Source organism: Silene latifolia, chromosome Y (assembly GCF_048544455.1).
Source record: "Silene latifolia isolate original U9 population chromosome Y, ASM4854445v1, whole genome shotgun sequence".
Lineage (NCBI taxonomy): Eukaryota > Viridiplantae > Streptophyta > Magnoliopsida > Caryophyllales > Caryophyllaceae > Silene > Silene latifolia.
The window spans coordinates 263,835,999-263,855,627 of NC_133538.1; the positions used below are offsets into that span (position 1 = coordinate 263,835,999).

The 19,629-nt window shown below is 33.1% G+C and overlaps 1 long non-coding RNA gene across 3 annotated transcripts; it reads right to left on the reverse strand.

Annotated features, from left to right (window-relative positions):
• Positions 1 to 14,126: 14,126 nt before the first annotated feature.
• LOC141627011 (uncharacterized) lies at positions 14,127 to 17,576 on the reverse strand. Of its 3 annotated transcripts, XR_012536575.1 has the most exons (4): positions 17,341 to 17,576; positions 16,567 to 16,663; positions 16,229 to 16,328; positions 14,127 to 15,655 (listed from the first exon to the last, which is right to left on the reverse strand). It is a non-coding gene; the product is annotated as an uncharacterized LOC141627011 (long non-coding RNA). The 3 variants fall into 3 exon arrangements; XR_012536573.1 differs by lacking the exon at positions 16,567 to 16,663; XR_012536574.1 differs by lacking the exon at positions 16,567 to 16,663 and having other exon boundaries at positions 15,839 to 16,328.
• Between the last annotated feature and the right edge of the window lie 2,053 nt (positions 17,577 to 19,629).

Consider the following 19,629-nt stretch of genomic DNA (forward strand, 5'->3'; position numbering starts at 1 on the left):
TGCATGCATAGGGACATGTATTAAGCTTGATTATGCTCCTTTCCTGTTCATACCTGCAAATAATACAAGACAAACCAAAGTAGACTATTCGGGAGACATTTGTAGCTAAACACTACACAAAATGCATTGGAATGCGTGCAAATGATGTACAAAATACCTATATAAAATGCACACATCAAATCTCCCCAAACCAAACGTTTTCTTGTCCCCAAGCAAACTATATGCAAAACTAGTGGAACAGAAAAAAGAAAACTCAGAGCTAGCTACAAATTGTCCACTTAAACCGATTTATTGCAAGCACTAATACTTATAGCAAAAATATCAAATGCAAACGAGTTGCAGGATGTTTATAATAGAGCTGAACTGTCGACCTTGCAAGACCGTTAATGATGAACTCTCACGGGTCATTCTTCTCTCTTGAAGCAAAAGGTAAGCATATGAATGTAAGAGAGAAAGAAATATAGTCGCTCACCTAAACTACGACCCACATAAACATGCATGCAGCTAATATGATAGACAATTCTAACTACCGTACATACATTTCAACCAAACAAGGTCCGTCACAGCCGAGGGCTTACAAAAGTATGGTAAAGTGAGGCTATGGGTAAGAAAAGGCAAAATGAGTATGGAAAATGTAGAGGTAAAGCGTCAAGCTAGCACCTAAACAATACCATATAACAACATCCAATTCCTAACCAATTATAAAATCAAACTCAAGTACCCTTCATATGGCACAAAAACTCACTCAACCAACACAACTCCGCAAAAGATATACGTAAAGTATAGGAGTAAGACCGTCACAAACGAATTTTTCTTTTTACACGGTCTGTTTTTCTTTTTCTTTTCTTTCCCTTCACGTTTTTTTTCTTTTTCTTCTTTTTTTCTTTTTTTTCAATTTTTTTTTCATCCTCCTTTTCCATAAATTAACAGCTCCTGATAATACAATACAAACCAAATTTGACACAACAAACAATATACCACAAAACAATCTAAACTAGCTTGACAAGGCAGACTAAATTTGGATGTAGTTAAGGGTGAACAGGCAAATTGGCTAAATGTGGAGTTTAATGTTGGAAAATGTGTCCTCAACAATAGTGCGATCACATGATTTAATATCATAATTAAATCTCATAATAAGAATACGTAAGGGATGATTCATTTATATAGTCAACTGATCAACATTAATCGGTAACGATTGGCTTGCTAGAGTTTGACGTTACTGTCGTGGAACGGTGGTGGTCAGTTGATCCCTTAAGGTCACACCTAAAGGATGATTCCCTTATCAGTAAATTTGATTAATTGTATGATGATACAAGTTGATCAATTCCTTAAAATTAAACAATTTATTTGTGAGAGAGAATATTGATATCTTATTGTAATGGGATTAAATAAGATTTATTTTAGTAATTGAAATACTTTATTACTAAAATTGTTTATTGTTTGTGAAACAATTGAGATAAGAATGAATGGTTAATTATAATTACAAAATGTTGTGAATTATAATTATATGACCCATTTTATTCATGTGATCAAGTATCACTATTCAATTTGTTGTATGTAATTTAATTAATTTATAAAATAATATTTATGTGATAAATATGCATTAAATTAATTAATAACATGTAACATACTACATGTGACATATTGTGTGACAATTGACAAATTGACAAAATAAAATGGTAGTCCATTTTATGATAAATGGGCGGAATATTGGGTAGTGTAGGGTGTTAGGATGATGTTATTTTATTAGTAGAATTAGACATCATGATGGCTAGCAAAGACTATGTTACACACCTGTTGTGTTGTGAAGAGAAAAAGTGAAAAGCAAGATGCCAATTTTTGGCTCTTTTCCCTTGCCTCAACCGGTTTATCTACTCTTTCTTTAAGGGAGTTTTGTTCTCTTATTATACACACTACACTACCATCATTCATAATTGCATGCAAACTCTTTACTACTCTCACAACTCTCTAAAATGTCTTAGAATCTTCATAAATTGTTCATTTTAGATTACTAATAGTATTAGAGTAATATATGAGTATTAGTAAGCAATTTTAAGGTATACTACTAAACAAATATCTAGCAAATATTATTTAGTAGAGATAAGGGCTAATCTTGGGTGCAATCAAGAGGAGTGGCTTCTATACTTGGAGTCTTTGGAGGATCATCTTAATACTCATCATAGTTCAAGAACAAGTGAAGATAGGAGACCTTACTTGTGCCCACAAAACCGAAATTAACAATGTAAGGGACATTGTAAACTCTATTTTTTATATATATATATATACTTACCCTTCACCAAAAAAAAAACAAAAAAAAAAAAAAACAATGTAAGGGACATTGTTTTCTTATAAATCTCTTATTTTGTTATGCATGCACTAGATCTAAAGAACAAATAATTAAGAAGTTAATTAGTTCATTATTAGAGGAGTCTAATAATAGGTATATGAACTTAACAAGTGGTATCAGAGCATAAGGATGTTGCATGCATAATCGGTTATTGTTTTTCCGAGTTAAAATGTTAACATATAAAACTAAAAAATTGAGTTTTATGAAGATAAAGCCACGAAATTTTTTGCATGTTATATATTCTGGTCCTAAAATATTTTTAGGTCATTTTTATGATTTATGGAAATTTATAGCTCATTATAATGATTTTTAGTGATTTTATTACATTTTTATGATTAAAATGAACTTTTATTCACTAAAATAATTTAACCTTCACTAATGGCCATGGTATTTTAGTATGACCTCACATGAATATTTTATGTATTGCATGTAAGATATCATATTAATGTGATTAATATATGATTTATGAATTTTTAGTGTAAAAATGGCATAAATGGAGGTTAAATGACTAAAAATGGTTAAACTTACTCTATGAACTTAAAAATTTTATATGACCTCACATGCATATTTTACAAGTTGTGTGTAAAATTTAGTATTAATTTGATTAATATTGAATGATTTATGATTTTTATGAGATAAAAATGGATTAAAAGAGGTAAAATGGTTTAAAATAGTTAAATTTCGAATTAGGCCATGAAACTTTAATATGTTGTCACATGCATGATTTAAAGAGTGTATGTAAAGTTCTAAATTTAATGATATCATTTAGCATGTTTTATGAATTTGTAGTGTAAAAATGGCATAAATAGTGCATATTTTAGCATAAATTGCTAAAACGAATTGTATGGCATGAGAAAATTATTTTAGGTTGCATAAATATCTCACTAATCATATCTAAGGTTTTAAAATTAATTGGATTAATTTTGGATAATTTAGATGTTTTATGAGATAAAACCGATAAAATGCAACTATATTTTCTCAAAATTAATTCAAAAATTTTAACCATGATTTTTGACATTATGAGTATCATGGAAATATTACAGAATTTTCAAAAAATTAAAATTTAAAATTTAAAATTATTGTAATTTAATTTTGATTTATTTCATATATATTATGATTTTAAGGTCAAATATGAGCATAAAAAATTAAATCAAGTTGAATTATTGTCAAAAATTGAGTGATGACTAATTTTTGAGTCCTAAGAGTTTTAGGATAATTAACTTGAGCTTAGATGTGATTTAAGTGTTAATTTGTGATTTTATGAAGTTATTATCACGCATTTCCATAAAACCGGGTTATGTATACGATACAAGTTAAATAGGGCGATTTGGCACATAATTTGGCATGATAGATACATATTATAATGCTGCATATTTCAATTGTTGAATGTCTTTTATTTATATAATTTTAAATTATGTAATTTTATCTTAGTATGGCCTTAGTTTTAATCGATATTACCCGTAATGAAAGAAAATATTGATTCGGTTGTAATTTAATATGATCTCGTATCATTTTTTTTTTTTCATTAGTTTTTTCATTTTACAAATGTATAATAGGAATAGCTTTGTATTTTTATTATTATTTGTAATCATGGAGTATCTTCAAAGACGGTGCCATTCGGAAAGGTGATCCGACGAAGACAGTGTTCTTGGGAGGCGCACCACTTGAAGATTCAAGGGATCAAAGGAGTTGGTTTCCGAATGTGTAATATATTATTTGATTTTCTATTTTTAGGAAGGCCATACTAGGAATTTTTAATTATTGCTTTGCATTTCTTTTAATATGTTATATGCATTGCCAAATCGTCATAACAACACATGCATATCATATCGAGTCATCGACCGTGTCAATTACAATTATCGTAGTTCACTGCTTTAGTTCACTTAAAACGTGATAGATAATAAATTGACAAGACCTCTCACATATAATAATTGAGAATTAGCCTCACCAAATAGTAGAAACCATGAATCCCAATTTCATAAGGAAGTAGATTCGGCTCACCGGGGTACTAAACTTGTTACGTTGGGTAAGTGGGTAATAAAATGTTATTACATCGAAATTTGGATTGAGCTCAACGGAAGTATTCATGACCGTAGTCGCATGTGTTCCAAACTAAACATTAGAGTAATTTTTATCGACCGAGAGTTCTAGAAGTAGAATCGATTAAGAGGTTAATCCACCGAGTTATATTAATAAGGGATGACTCGGCTCACCGTACCCGTATTAATATGAATTTGGATCTCGGAATCATTTATAATAGTTGGGTAGAGGTCACTATATAAATGCAATACTTGTTTACAAGTAATTTTAAAACGATGGATGTTAATTATTTCCTTCATTTCCATTTTTGTAGTTAATTATATGCAATGAATTCATCTAATACTCCTACACCAATCACCATTGATTCATGGCTCCAATCATTCGATGAAAAATGCTCCGAGTATGACAATGATACGATTAGAGAATTACGCGTTGGTATTGGTCAGGATGAAAATTTTTGCTTCTTTACCACCTCCATACCACCCACTCCAATATTAATGCCCACCACTTTGGTAAGAAAATCTTGTGAAGAAAATCTCGCTAAACCAATGGCATTCTTGTTTGAAGAAACAAGGAGAAATATTAAATTCAGTGGGAGTTTTAGCAAGAGTGTCCTTGCAAATGAAAGGTGTATTGGTATTATTAAAGGGAAGGCAAAGATGGGTGAGAAACCCAAACCTGATAATGGATTGTAAATGGATAGTGGGACTACCAAAACCAAGACCAAGAAGGGTGCTCAATCATATGAGGAATGTCATTATTGTAATGTCATGTGCCATTGGAAGCGAAATTGCCCCAAGTATTTGGGAGATATCAAAGTTGGACTTATTACTCCAAGTGGGACTTGGAAATGTGGAAAAGCTACACAAGAGTGAGATAAATCTCCGACAAGGAAATGGAGCTAGGGTAGCCGCCACTTCAAGAGGGACTTGTGTACTTGTTTTAGCTAATAACTTTGAGTTGTAATCAACATAATGGTGATTATGTACCCATTTTGTCTAAAACATTATTTCCATTTCTATGTTAGACATAAAAGGATTTGTATTTTGTTGAAAACAGACATGGCTGTGAGCCATGTCACTTATTTTTATGATATACAAGTTTTAGACACTTCTAACTCAAGCAAAGATATCTTCATAATACAATCCAAAAGACTCATAACTAGTGATCTAAATGATTTGCACATTTGGTTTTTTCGATTAGGTCACATAAATGAGAAACGCATTGAAAGCTAGTGTCGACTAGATTTTATGAACCATTTGATTCTCAATCATATGGAATATGCGAATCTTGTCTCCTTTGCAAAATTATTTGTACTCTCTTTAGTGGTAAAGGGACTTGAGCAAGTGATTTGTTGGGACTAATACATGCCGATGTATATGTTCTAATGAGCATCACCGCAAAGGGAATTTATGACTAATTCGTCACTTTTACCGATGATTTAAGTAGATATGGGTATATTTACTTAATCAAATATAAAGTGAAGCATTTGAGAAATTTGAGAAATTTCTAAATCACGTAGAGAACCAATTGAACAAGATACTAAATCATTACGATTCGATCGTAGTGGCAAAGATCTAAGTAATAAATTTGATTTATTAAAGATGGATTATGACCTAGTGTCATTACCCATAAGATCAAACTAATATGAGTCGGTTTGAGTTATTGAACTCAATTTTGGGAATTTGCAATCCAAAACGTGCAAGTAATTCTAAACGGATGGTCAACCAGGAAATACCTGAAATAGAGACTCTATTTAACAAATTAAATGGATCAGATTCGCATATAACATGAATCAAGCTGTCATGATAGAGCCGGTCTTTTATGTGCTAACACGTCAGTCTAGACTACAAGATGTTGTGAATTACAATTATATGACCCATTTTATTTATGTGAACAAATATCACTAATCAATTTGTTGTATGTAATTTAATTAATTCATAAAATGATATTTATGTGATAAATATGCATTAAATTAATTAATAACATGTAATAAACTACATGTGACATATTGTGACAAATGACAAATTGACAAAATAAAATGGTAGTCCATTTAATGAAGTGGACCGAAATGGAGGGAGTTATGGTAGATTGTGGTTGATTATTTTATGGGATAAAATGCATGTAATCATGCCTACACTACATGTCTTACACACCTACTCTTATTTGTCTTTCACAACCTATTTCTTGTGAAGACCAAAAGCAAAAAGAAAGATGCCATTCCTTGGCCTATTTGCATGCTCCCACCGTGGCCTCCTCTTAATATAAGAGAATTTTTCTCTTATTTTCAACACATTATTCATTCAATGTTGTTCAGATGCAAACTCTCTCATACTTTGTTTTATCTTTCTCAAAAACTAGAGAAATGATAATCTAAATTGTTCAATCACATTACTAATATTATTAGTGTAATATATACGTATTAATAATCAATTTTAAGGTAGACTACTAAATAAATATCTAGTTAATACTATTTAGTAGTGATAAGGGCTAGTCTTGGGTGCAATCAAGAGGAGAATCTCTACTTTGGGATTTTTGGAGGATCATCCTAATAGTCATTATAGCTCAAGAACAAGTGAAGGTAGGAGACCTTACTTGTGCCCATAAATCCAAAATTTACAATGTAAGGGACATTGTTTTTCTCATAAATCTTTTATTTTGTTATGCGTGCACTAGATCTAAAGAACATAAATTAAGAAGTTAATTAGTTCACTATTAGAAGAGTCTAATAATAGGTATATGAATATGAATTACTTCACCACATATGTTTGTAACTCACAAAGCTATCTCTTAAGAAGATAGATGTATTTCTAAGAGATAGAGTGGGAGCAGATTAGATCGTTACAAACATGTCTTATAGTTAATGTGTTACTTTGTGAAAGTAATGGAACTATAATATATAGTTAATGTGTTACTTGTGAAAGTAATGGCACTATAATCTATAAAGATAGAGTGGGAGTATAGTTCAGTGGGAGTTTAGCACACATGTCTTGTTGTTAAAATATTGCTTTGTGAAAGTGATAGTATTATGACTTTGTTACATACGAGCCGTAGCATTACAATCCGAAAATTGTTACTCAAGAGTAGATTTACTTTAAAGCGAGGGTCTCTTTAAAGGTAGATAGAGCTTTAGAGTACTCAAATGCATAAGATTAACATAAAGATGTTGATCAAGATAAATTATGTTAGGAATTGCCGCATTTCATTTTAATGAAGAATGGCAAATGATATTAAAATTCGCTTTTCTAAAATGGGAATTTATAGAAGGATGTGTTTAGAACACAAAACCTTAGATAAAGATCTAAGAATCCTAACATATTATGCGTAGCTTTCTTAAGTGATCCTAGAATGGTCTTAAGCAAGCATTAAAGGATTATACTTTTCGTTCATGTGATAATAGTGAATGGTTTCATTCACATGATTGAAGAATCATGATTACACATGAAGTTAAGTGGGATCTAGAATTGTTTCTCCATGTCTTATATGTTGATAACATATTACTTATTGAGAATAATGTACCAATGCTCTCTTCTGTGAAAGAGTGATTGGAGACTTGGAAAAGGGTGCAAAGTATTTTAGATTTTTGAATCTATGAGAGAGAATATTGACATAAAGTTGAGAATCTTATGAGGATAAGATCTTTCATATCTGTTGTACATCAACAAGGTTCAATAGGCTGTTCATGTTGATGAAAGTGGAATTACTATGATGGAGTCATAGTCATTCACTGAACCTATTAAGTTGTTGATTACATGAAATCAATTACTAATGTTTCCGCCATTAGAATGATCATGTATGCCAACAGACGCACATGCCATGATATGATATATGCCTAGGGCAAGATAAGTCAATAATAAGATAATTCCCGTGATATGGCTTGTGAAATCCTTAAAGAACATCCTGGAGATTTTTGAGAAGAATTAAGGATTCGTTCATATGTTTGGATGATAAACTAAGTTAGGTGTTGAAGGGTTGCACAAACTTTAGTTTCCAAACTCAAAAGGGATTTATTGAAATCCTAGGATATCTTATTGACTTAGGAGTAAGAGACTAAGAAAAGAGTTTTAGTTTCGCGCATTACAAATTCTACAAAAGGAATCTAAGTAAATTTTGATAAAATGGTCAACGTAGGGATTACGGGTGAATCCCTCTACAAATGACTTTATCACAAGTTATGCGATAACAGTGGGAGTATCTTTCAAGTTAAAGAGTCCCAGTCTAGTAAGAAGACTAGACAAATACTTAGAGATAAATTCAAGTTATTATAAATAACATTGAACAGAAGGAAATAGCAATTCATAAAGTTGGAACATATGGATATAGGGTATATCCACTTGCTAAGCTTTTATTACATTTTAATTAGTGTTAATAATACACTAAAGATTATAAGATATGAAGTAGTAATAGTGTATTGACTATTCATATGTGATAATCGCATTTATCGTTTGAGTTTTATTAAAATTCACCTGTTACCTTGTTGTATCCGAATGGGTTGTAGAGACAAGTTGAACCCCATTAAAGTGAACTGGATTGACATGGTATTCGCCCCTAGTTACTTATATGAGGTGACGTCTCGAAGTAACTAGAGTGTGATGCGATTGATGGCAAGTTCAAGTGTCATAGAGTCATATGGGATGACTAGTCGATCACATAGGCAGACTGTATGGGACATTCTGTCGGGCAGTGACCGCTTATAGAGTTCTGGTAATTCAATAAAGCCTGGTCGTGGCAAGAGCAACTATAGTATTCTTGTGAGTCAATTCTTTGACTAGAGACTATTCGCCCAAGTTGGCACAAATTTCTGATTAGTTTTGATTTATACTCTATGGCTGTCATAAATGAAGTCATATTGGGTATATTTTGGGTTATGATGAACTGTGGCTCAACAAAGGGAATAGTGCGATAGGAATTTTCCACCCTTTGTCAGGGTTGTTTGAAATCTCAAGGCCACTCGAGGAGTAGTGAACTGGAAATGCGTGGCCACGCTCGGAAGGTATCTATGGTAGATAATTCCGGTCAGACAATTACTCTTCAGATCGAGGAAACCACTCAAGATATGATCAAGTACAAATACGACCTGCAAGACACATTGCATTGAGTGGGAGATTGTAATAGGACAAGAGAATTGGTGACGCACACTTGTCTCGGACAAGTGGGAGATTGTTGAAAAATGTGTCCTCAACAATAGTGTGATCACATGATTTAATATCATAATTAAATCTCATAATAAGAATACGTAAGGGATGATTCATTTATATAGTCAACTGATCAACATTAATCGGTAACGATTGGCTTGCTAGAGTTTGACGTTATCACGCGTGGGGACGGTGGTGGTCAGTTGATCCCTTAAGGTCACACCTAAAGGATGATGCCCTTATCAATAAATTTGATTAATTGTATGATGATACAAGTTGATCAATTCCTTAAAATTGAACAATTTATTTGTGAGAGAGAATATTGATATCTTATTGTAATGGGATTAAATAAGATTTATTTTAATAATTGAAATACTTTATTACTAAAATTGTTTATTGTTTGTGAAACAATTGAGATAAGAATGAATGGTTAATTATAATTATAAAATGTTGTGAATTATAATTATATGACCCATTTTATTTATGTGATCAAGTTTCACAGGTCAATTTGTTGTATGTAATTTAATTAATTTATAAAATGATATTTATGTGATAAATATGCATTAAATTCATTAAAAACATATAACATACTACATGTGACATATTGTGTGACAATTGACAAATTGACAAAATAAAATGGTAGTCCATTTTATGATAAATGGACCGAAATATCGGGTAGTATAGGGTGTTAGGATGATATTATTTTATTAGTAGAATTAGACATCATGATGGCTAGCAAAGACTAGCTTACACACCTATTGTGTTGTGAAGAGAAAAAGTGAAAAGCAAGATGCCAATTTTTGGCTCTTTTCCCTTGCCTCAACCGGTTTATCTACTCTTTCTTTAAGGGAATTTTGTTCTCTTATTATACACACTACACTACCATCATTCATACTTGCATGCAAACTCTTTACTACTCTCACAACTCTCTAAAATGTCTTAGAATCTTCATAAATTGTTCATTTTAGATTACTAATATTATTAGAGTAATATATGAGTATTAGTAATCAATTTTAAGGTATACTACTAAACAAATATCTAGCAAATATTATTTAGTAGAGATAAGGGCTAATCTTGGGTGCAATCAATAGGAGTAGCTTCTATACTTGGAGTTTTTGGAGTAGCTCAAGAACAAGTGAAGGTAGGAGACCTTACTTGTGCCCACAAAACCGAAATTAACAATGTAAGAGACATTGTTTTCTTATAAATCTCTTATTTTGTTATGCATGCATTAGATCTAAAGAATAAATAATTAATAAGTTAATTAGTTCATTATTAGAGGAGTCTAATATTAGGTATATGAACCTAACATTTAATGGGCAAAAATGAAAGGAAAGGGGAATTGTAAGCACCTCCCTGCATTTGACACCAACCACTAACCCGAATGTATGTAGGCAAAAAGCAATTGAATTTCATAAACGTGCAAAATAATGAACATGTTATGCAAGGAGTATACTATTCACAATCCTACATGAAATTGGTCATAAATGACAACAGTTTATAAGGCTCTAATCCTTAGAAATTATAAGTGATTTGCCAAAATTTCAGGTAAAGTCTTTTCGTTCAGCTAAATTTAAACATTAACTCGTAGATATGCAGAAGACAAAGTTGATGTTATTAATTTATGCAAGGCTTAAGCAAAAGAACAAATTATAGTGCAATTTCATCATTGAAATCCACCGTTCTGACTCAACCAATATGCTAAAGTAAACGTGAATTTTTTTTGAATTTTTGATTTTTTTTAAATTTTTTTGAGATTTTGATTTTTATAAAAATAAACAAGCAATGCATACAGAAATTAAACGTGATAATAGAAATGCAATAAAAACAACATGCATACACAAATATGGCATACCGTACAATGCCCTCATTGTACTCAAAAATAGGGAAAGGAAATACAAACTAAAAGGAGAGAGTTGAGATGCGAAAAACTTACAAGAGTACGCAAAGAAGGGACCTCCCCAAACCAGCCAGCAACATGAGAGGTCGCTAAATAGCCCCAGAACAGCGTCACAAGAAGCGAATCCAAACAGGCCTACTCGATCGAAAGAATAAAGTACTCGATCGTGGAACAGAGGTGCTCGATCGAAGGGCTCAAGCACTCGATCGAGTAAAAAGAATGCTCGATCGAGTGGTACCTGCAGACAAATGACGACAAAAAACCAATTCTAAATCGTTCACGGCCTATGGCTTAAAAACCATTTATTACACACACAACAAAAACTGAAAAGCAAATCAACTAAAAATTTAAACTCCGGGTTGCCTCCTGGGTAGCGTTAGTTTCAGACAGGTCCCAACTCGACCATCTTTTCTTCAGCCAGCCTTTCCAATTGAGCCCAGTCAAAACAGCTTAAAGCACGCAGCAGGCGATCAAATAACTGCGCATGTGCTACACAAAACTGTAAGTAGCACCATAATAGAATAATAATATAGGAAATTGAAATGTGCATCCGTTTAAGCCTAACGAATTTCCTATGACAGCTCTCAAATTTATCCACAAAATAATTCCGCCCTCCAGCTACAGGCGGAATATAAAAGCTCAAATTAACCGTCGGTGGAAAATAAGAGAGCTTAGGAGCATTTAAAAGAAATCTAAGGTACCGTCTTAGCTTAACGAATTTAGGATGACAAGTATGGTGAAAAATTGTTAACTTATTCGTCCAAACAGGAGGGGGTAGAGCATTGAAATATAAAGCATAAGTCATATGAGGTAGTATACGATTTATACCAATAATAATAAAATTATCATTAATTACCTCAGGTTGGTCGCTCCTAACGTCGGAATCATTGACAAAAGAATACATTACCTCTTCCGCGCTAGGAATAGCCACTGACTCAGCTACCTTCTCATTCCTTTCCTTGGTAGGTTCTGTCCCATATATCGCAGCTTCAAGAGCATCCAGCTCCGCTTTACAAATGGGAGATTCACCATAACCATTACCTTCATCAAAATCGTCATCCAAAACGAACCAAGATGACATATCAATGCTCTCCGTGGCCAATATGTTCGATCGAGCAAAGGGTGTACTCGATCGAAGACTCTCCTCCTGAATATTACTCGATCGAACATCATGATCTGCTCGATCGAGGTCTTCCTCATAAAGACAGTTCGATCGAGTGGTAGTTTCTACTCGATCGAACACTTCTCAAATAATGCACTCGATCGAACACTGTGACTAGTTCGATCGAGTGTATGTCGTTGTACAGTGCAGAAATCTTCAAGAAATGCTTCGTTTTCAGATAGATCTTCGTATTCCAAGTCATACATATTATTGTCGTCAATAGGCAATCCAGGTCCTTCATAAGAAAGACTGCTATCGGTGTAGGTAGCTTGTACCTTCTCTGAGTGCCTGATGTTTGACTCAGGTGCTAACCGAGCTATTTGAGACTTCAGCTCATTGAATTGAGCTTCCTTATATCTATCATCTTCTTGCAGTTTAAGTGCAAGTGTCTTAATCAAAGATTTCACTTCAGCAATCGCTTCTTTCTGTTTATCAGAAGGAGGAGCTTGTTGCGGTTTCCAAACAAATGGAGGCTTTTGATAGCCTCGTTGTTGAAACGGATGTGGCGGCACATATGCAATGGAATGACTAGCTTGTCTACGATGTCTAAACGCATAGATTTCGTCGTTCCCTGTCAAACAAATAATGACATTGTGCCCAGCAGCACTACATCTCTCACAATAAACCACCTGTTGCGTCATAGGATGGAACATAGGTGGAAGATCAAAGGTACTCAAGCCTTCCCTTTGATGATCTTTTACCTAGAACTGTCTAGGTAGGACCTGTAGGGCCTATCAAAACAACACTAGAGAAAAAGATAAGAACTGCCACAAGGAATAAATCCCTTGAGGCTAAAGACAGACAAAAAGAAACAAGTAAATAAAATAGTTGCCTCCCCGGCAACGGCGCCAAAATTTGATACCGTCGTTTGTACCAAAAATAAATACCTAAGTACTACTAACAGAAGTCAGCGGTAAGTAGGGTCGATCTCCACAAGGAGACGGTCACTATATACTTGTTAATTCTAGTCTGTCTACGATCTCAATTGGGGGTTTTTAAATGATTTCTAACTAAAAGTGATTAAGGCAAGAGAAGTAAGGCAAAGAGTAATAAAAGCAAGAAAAGCTAAGATGTGATCAGATAAAGAGAGGTTTGTCAGGATTTCGGTTTACCACGGCAGTTTACTAACTCAATCATACATAGCCTAGATAGTCTACTGTGAGAAGGGTAAGGGAAATGTCCTTTTAGTCCGCTATCCACCCTAAACTACTACTAACTTAACTTTCGCCCTCATTAGGTAGTCTACTGTTCATAGCAAGTCTGTTCGTTCCAATCTTTCGATCCAGGAGCAAAGTTACTCAAATTAAAGTTATTTAGAAGCGTGCACTCAACTAAACAGATTACAGTTATATTGCTATGGTGACAGATTCTCACAAATAAATCGTCTAGCCTATTTACAACATCGTTACTTTACTACTACCATAGCATCCCTAATCCTAACATAAGAGAATTTAGCTATGAATAAACATAACAAAAACAAAAGTTGAAGAAATAAAGAACATTCCAAATTAAAGAGAGTAAAGAGAGAATTACTTATAAAGATCCGGAAAAGAGAGCAACAGTATCAGGTTATAAAAGGGAGAAAAAGAGAAAAAGAGGTGAAGAGAGAAAAAGAAAGTTTTAAACCTAATTATGTCTTTCCTATTTATAGAAAAAATAATTATTAACCTAAACGATATTAAAACATTGCGGCAGATAGAAAAGTACTCGATCGAGTACTTTAAAACTCCTCTATCGAGTAAATTATAGCAAAACCTCTCGATCGAGTAGAAAACCTACTCGATCGAACACTATCTAAAATAAGATATTCGATCGAGGACTTAAACTACTCGATCGAACACCATTCTACTCGATCGAGTGGTTTCCAGCGCATAACTCCTGCTTCGCGCACTGAACTTCAAACGGCTGTCATTTCTTCGTTACTTGGGCAAACAGAGCGTTTCCGATGGCATTGGAAAGCTAAGATGACAAGATTTCATCTCCAATTGGAATCACCTGAAAATCAGTTGTAGAACTCAAGATATGGCTCTTCAAACTAGGCACTAGTAATTTGAAGTTCTTCTTTTGCTCGCCTAGCTATCTTATTTCCTTGCGCATCACAATTAGTAGTTTCCAAGCTCCGACTCAACTCATCTCCTAAATGCATGCATAGGGATATGTATTAAGATGATTATGCTCCTTTCCGATTCATACCTACAAATAATACAAGACAAACCAAAGTAGACTATTCGGGAGACATTTGAAGCTAAACACTACACAAAATGCATTGGAATGCGTGCAAATGATGTACAAAATACCTATATAAAATGCACGCATCAGTTAGTATCCTAGGTAAAACGTTTGGCTAATTGTCGAAAAATAATATCCGAGTCTCTTAATTGTCGAAAAATAATACAAGTAAAAAGAGTTGACAAATCACCCATTTTTCACTCACTGCTAAAGTAAAAAGTCTCATCAAACAACATCGCATTAGCTAGATTAATAACACCAAAAACAGGTAACTTTGTGTGACATTACTACCAAGTTCAAAACAAACATAAAAACACAGATTAATTAAATTCCACACAAAAAGCAAAGAATTTATATACAGAACTCAACACTGCATATGAAACACTCTTTTAGGCCTTAGCCCCTGCAGAGTTGACTTAGAGAAGAAATGGCAGCATCACTCTCATGCTCATGGTTGGGCTCTATTCTTTTAAACTAACAATAGCTACCACATTTTAAAACCCACTTGAAAGAATGATATATGTTTGAAAGTTTCGTGTCTGAACACTCTCAACCACAGGTCCATGTTTCAAGGCTTCATATGCAATCATGTGCGGATGATGATAATGATGACCAACTACAGATTCAGAAGAGCGTCCACTGATAACATGTTACAAAAAAGTACTAAGGCTAACCAAGTTGGGGCCATACATACTATGGTAAGTCAAATTTGCCAATGTAAAAGGCTGACGTCTAGAGATACTATTAAACTAAACAGCAGTAGGATGAAGGCGTAAGAGAATCTCACCAACTTTAGGCTTCAGGTCTGAGATAAGCTTGGTGATGGATTCCTTTGCTCCATTCTACATAAAAAAAAGGATTGTCAAGTTACATAAGTGGATTAAAGGGAGATTTAACAGTTTACAGACAGTTCGATGATGAATGGTCTTTTATCATTTCTTCATATATCTCTGAAATCTGAATATACATCTAATTAAGAAAACTAGTACTTCGAGTTTCATAGAGCTTTCGCACAGGTCAAGAACCTATTGAAAAGAGTATAAACTGTTTCCAGAGTATAAGTAAGATCAAGGCTCTCAATCATTAATACACTAAATGGTTATGATCATCAACATACAAACTCATCATTCACTAGTACAAAAAACACAAAGCATGAGAGTCTTTCGACCATGGCGATCAGCCACTATGCCCCACAAAAGAGCAATCATAAATCTTCCGATGTTATTGGGCTCAAATGCCTGATACATTACCTACCATAAGCAAATTCATAATAGAAAAGCACAAAGCATGAGGAAACAAGATAAGGAGTAATAAGCAGGGTAGATACAATATTCAACATTTATTTGTGCTTCATAGTGTCCAAAAATTGACGAGGGTGAGGATGAAAATAAAATTGATGGAAGGATTGAACTGACTGGAGCGGCGAGGCAAAATAAGATCTCCATCTTCATCAAAATCAAAATCAACAAGGTGTTCAGGAGAAGTTGGTCCATTTATTTCTCATCAACTCATTATCTGAACCATAAACAAATACTCAATTAGTATAAAAAAAATGGAGACAGTAGAGAGTAATTTGTACTACTACCGTACTACGTACCAAGAGAAAAAAAATGTGCTACAAGCATGAAACGAAAAAAAATGTGATACAAGCATTGTCACATATCTAAACTACTCCATCCATCTCATTAACATGGTCCAATTTTGACTTATTATCATCCATTATCTTCAATGAGGACACAAAGAATGGACTTACATTGCAAATTCCTAAGAAATGATGTCTCCCGACCGCAATCTGTCCTATTAACTATCACCATTTATCATCAAGCTTCTTTTCATCTTTCATAGTTTCCCTTTACAACAAAAATAAAATATCTAGTAATTAAACCATCCTTTTTAGGGACTGTCAGGCTCAAAATCTAGAAGACATGGTTTAGTTAAATATTATCGTCCCTTACGACTCCCTTTACTCAAAGAAGAAAATAAAATATGTACTTATACTCCGTATTATTACCTTATCCACAACAAAAGATGGTTGGTGAATGGTGTTAGCCATAAGGGCAGTGAGAAAAACAACAACAGAAATCTTAAGTGAGAAATATTCCATGGTTAGAGCAATGTTGATTCCACCAAAGCTATGTCCAATAACAATGACTTTCTAAAATCAGGCAGAGATGACATGAAATCAAGCAAAGAATTGGAATATTCTTCAAATGTGTTAATTTCATCTATTTTCCTAAGGTTGACACCTGAGGCAGCCATGTCTAAGGCACTCACCTTGTGACATCCTTATTCAACTAATCTCGGTAGATAAAAAACAAATTATCTCCCAATTGACTGAAATTTAATTGAAAACCCTAACCCTAAAACTTAATAATTGTACCTAACATGATAATAATAACTGAATCCCTAAATCCAAACTGATAGAAAATCGAAATTCAGTGACAAACGAAACCAAATATTTGAAAACAAAATAAATTTCGACGATTTTTTTAAAAAAAGAAAAAAAAATTGAAAGAAAAAATGATACCTGATTGTGAACTGGAAGTTGACAAACTGCGGCGAAATTGTTGTGGGTCACAAGCTGGTTGTCGGCGATAACAATGTGTTATCGGTGACGATATGGGCAACGTGGATTTGAGGCGGCCGACGGTTGTGAGTGTCGTTGAAGAGAACGAAGGTTTTGTTGATAAGACTGTGTTTTGTTTTTTGATGTTTGATCGCCTGATGATGAAATAAGAGTGAGGGAGGGTTATTAGCTAGGGTTATAAAATATAACTAGGTTTAAACCGGTGAAAATTCACGGATTAGCTATAAAAACTCTCAATTAGCAATCAATCAATATCAATATCAATCAATCAATATCAATCAATATATATACTTAAAAGAGTAACTTTTGGAGCGATTTCATTGGTTATTGTTTTGGAGCGATTTCATTGGCTATTGCTTTTGTTGAATAAATATCAATATTAACTTTTGCACTAATTGTATATTAATTTTATTTTGTTAGTTATCTTATATTCTTAAAATTGAAATTAATATTAAAAGACTATAAAGACAAAGAATTCTTATCTTACTCGGATACATACAATTAGACGTTCACTAAGACTCTTGCTTAAATAGCTTTATAAATATGCAAATACCTACATTAAAACACAAATTCTTATTGAAGACGGACATTATTCGTCACAAGCTGAAGACGGATAATGTCACTCTCACAAAATGCAAATGAATAGTGCAAGTGGGAGGAAATGGATACTCCCACTTGCCACCCACTTGCATTTTGTGAGAGGGCCACTATCCGTCTTCAGCTTGTGACGAATAGTGATCGTCTTCAATGAGACAGACTGACATTAAAATGTCACGCTTGATCACCTTACATGTTTTGTTATTGTTTCAAACAACCTGCGCCCTACTAATATATCGTCTTACATGATTATCCATTATGTATATATTTCGTTATTTTGAAGTTTGCTTCTATAATTGTGATCTGATTATTTATTTTAACTTTGCAGATGGGAAGCGGATTTAACTATATACATCAACATGTGAATAAAATTGACTATACTATAGAATTATGGTTAGTTCTACTCCCTCCATTTTTTATTATATGACGTTTTGTTTTTTCGAGGCGAGCTTTTGACTTTAATATTTACAAAAATATATTTGGTAAAAAATTATAAAAATTATACCATTAAATTTCTTATTAAAAATTCTTTCAAATGAGTATACATATCATTATATTTAATCATATAATTTGAGAGATATTGAAGAGAGAAATATGTGTCTCGAAATGTGAGAAAGTCATATATAGAAAAATAGAGAAATACTAAAATCCTTTTATTTGTACCGATTGAGGGAGAGCGAGTTATATTATACCCCTATATATATAAATATATTTAATAACAATAAACATTAAAAAGTAATTATAAATCTTAATGCTACAAAGTTCACAACGGAGAAGAAACATATAAGAAAAACCTCATGACGATTTTGCAACCAAGAAGAAACATATGGTACATCATATTATGTTAGCTATGATTAGATTTTGATGGAGTTTTCTTAATCAAGGACTCCTTTTTTTCTATCATTTCTATCAAATAATGCTTCATGGCTTCATTCTACTCCATGGACCATGTCTCCGCAATTTATGCTTCAGATTAGCTATCTATAAGAACGATGAATAATAAAAGGAGAGGTCTGAAATATTTTAGTATGTTGTTCGAACTGTACTAAAATTGAACGATGATAAGAATTAGTTGATCAAGAGATAATATAACCCTTTACTCCGTATTATTTTAGTGTGACAATGTATACGATTATTCTTATTATGCATCTGATCAAACATCTTACTGAAATTAAGTCGATTAGTTTACATGATCGAAGACAAAAGTAGAACGCATAGGTAAAAGTAAACAATTTGTTTTATACTTCTATGTGATATGGTATCATCTATCGACCCATCTTAATATTAAGACGGACACCACCGTCCCCATCTTAGATTTTAATTAAGAAGATTGTTAAAAAAAAAAAAAAAAAAAAAAAGCAATACGCTATAATTAGCCGTAAACTGTATTGTTAAGATTTAAGAAGTGTTGAGTATATGACTAACAGACTAAGGGTCCGTTTGGATTGAAGGAATTGGAGAGAAGGGGAGGGGAGGGAAAGGGAGAGATTTAATTTCAAAGAGAAATGAGAGGACTTATTTTCCCTCCTATAGAACAAACTATAATCTTTCCAATGGTGGCAAGATTTAGAAAGAAAACTTTATTTGGACTCTAATTATACCACCAACATCCTTCAATCCTCCATCCATTCT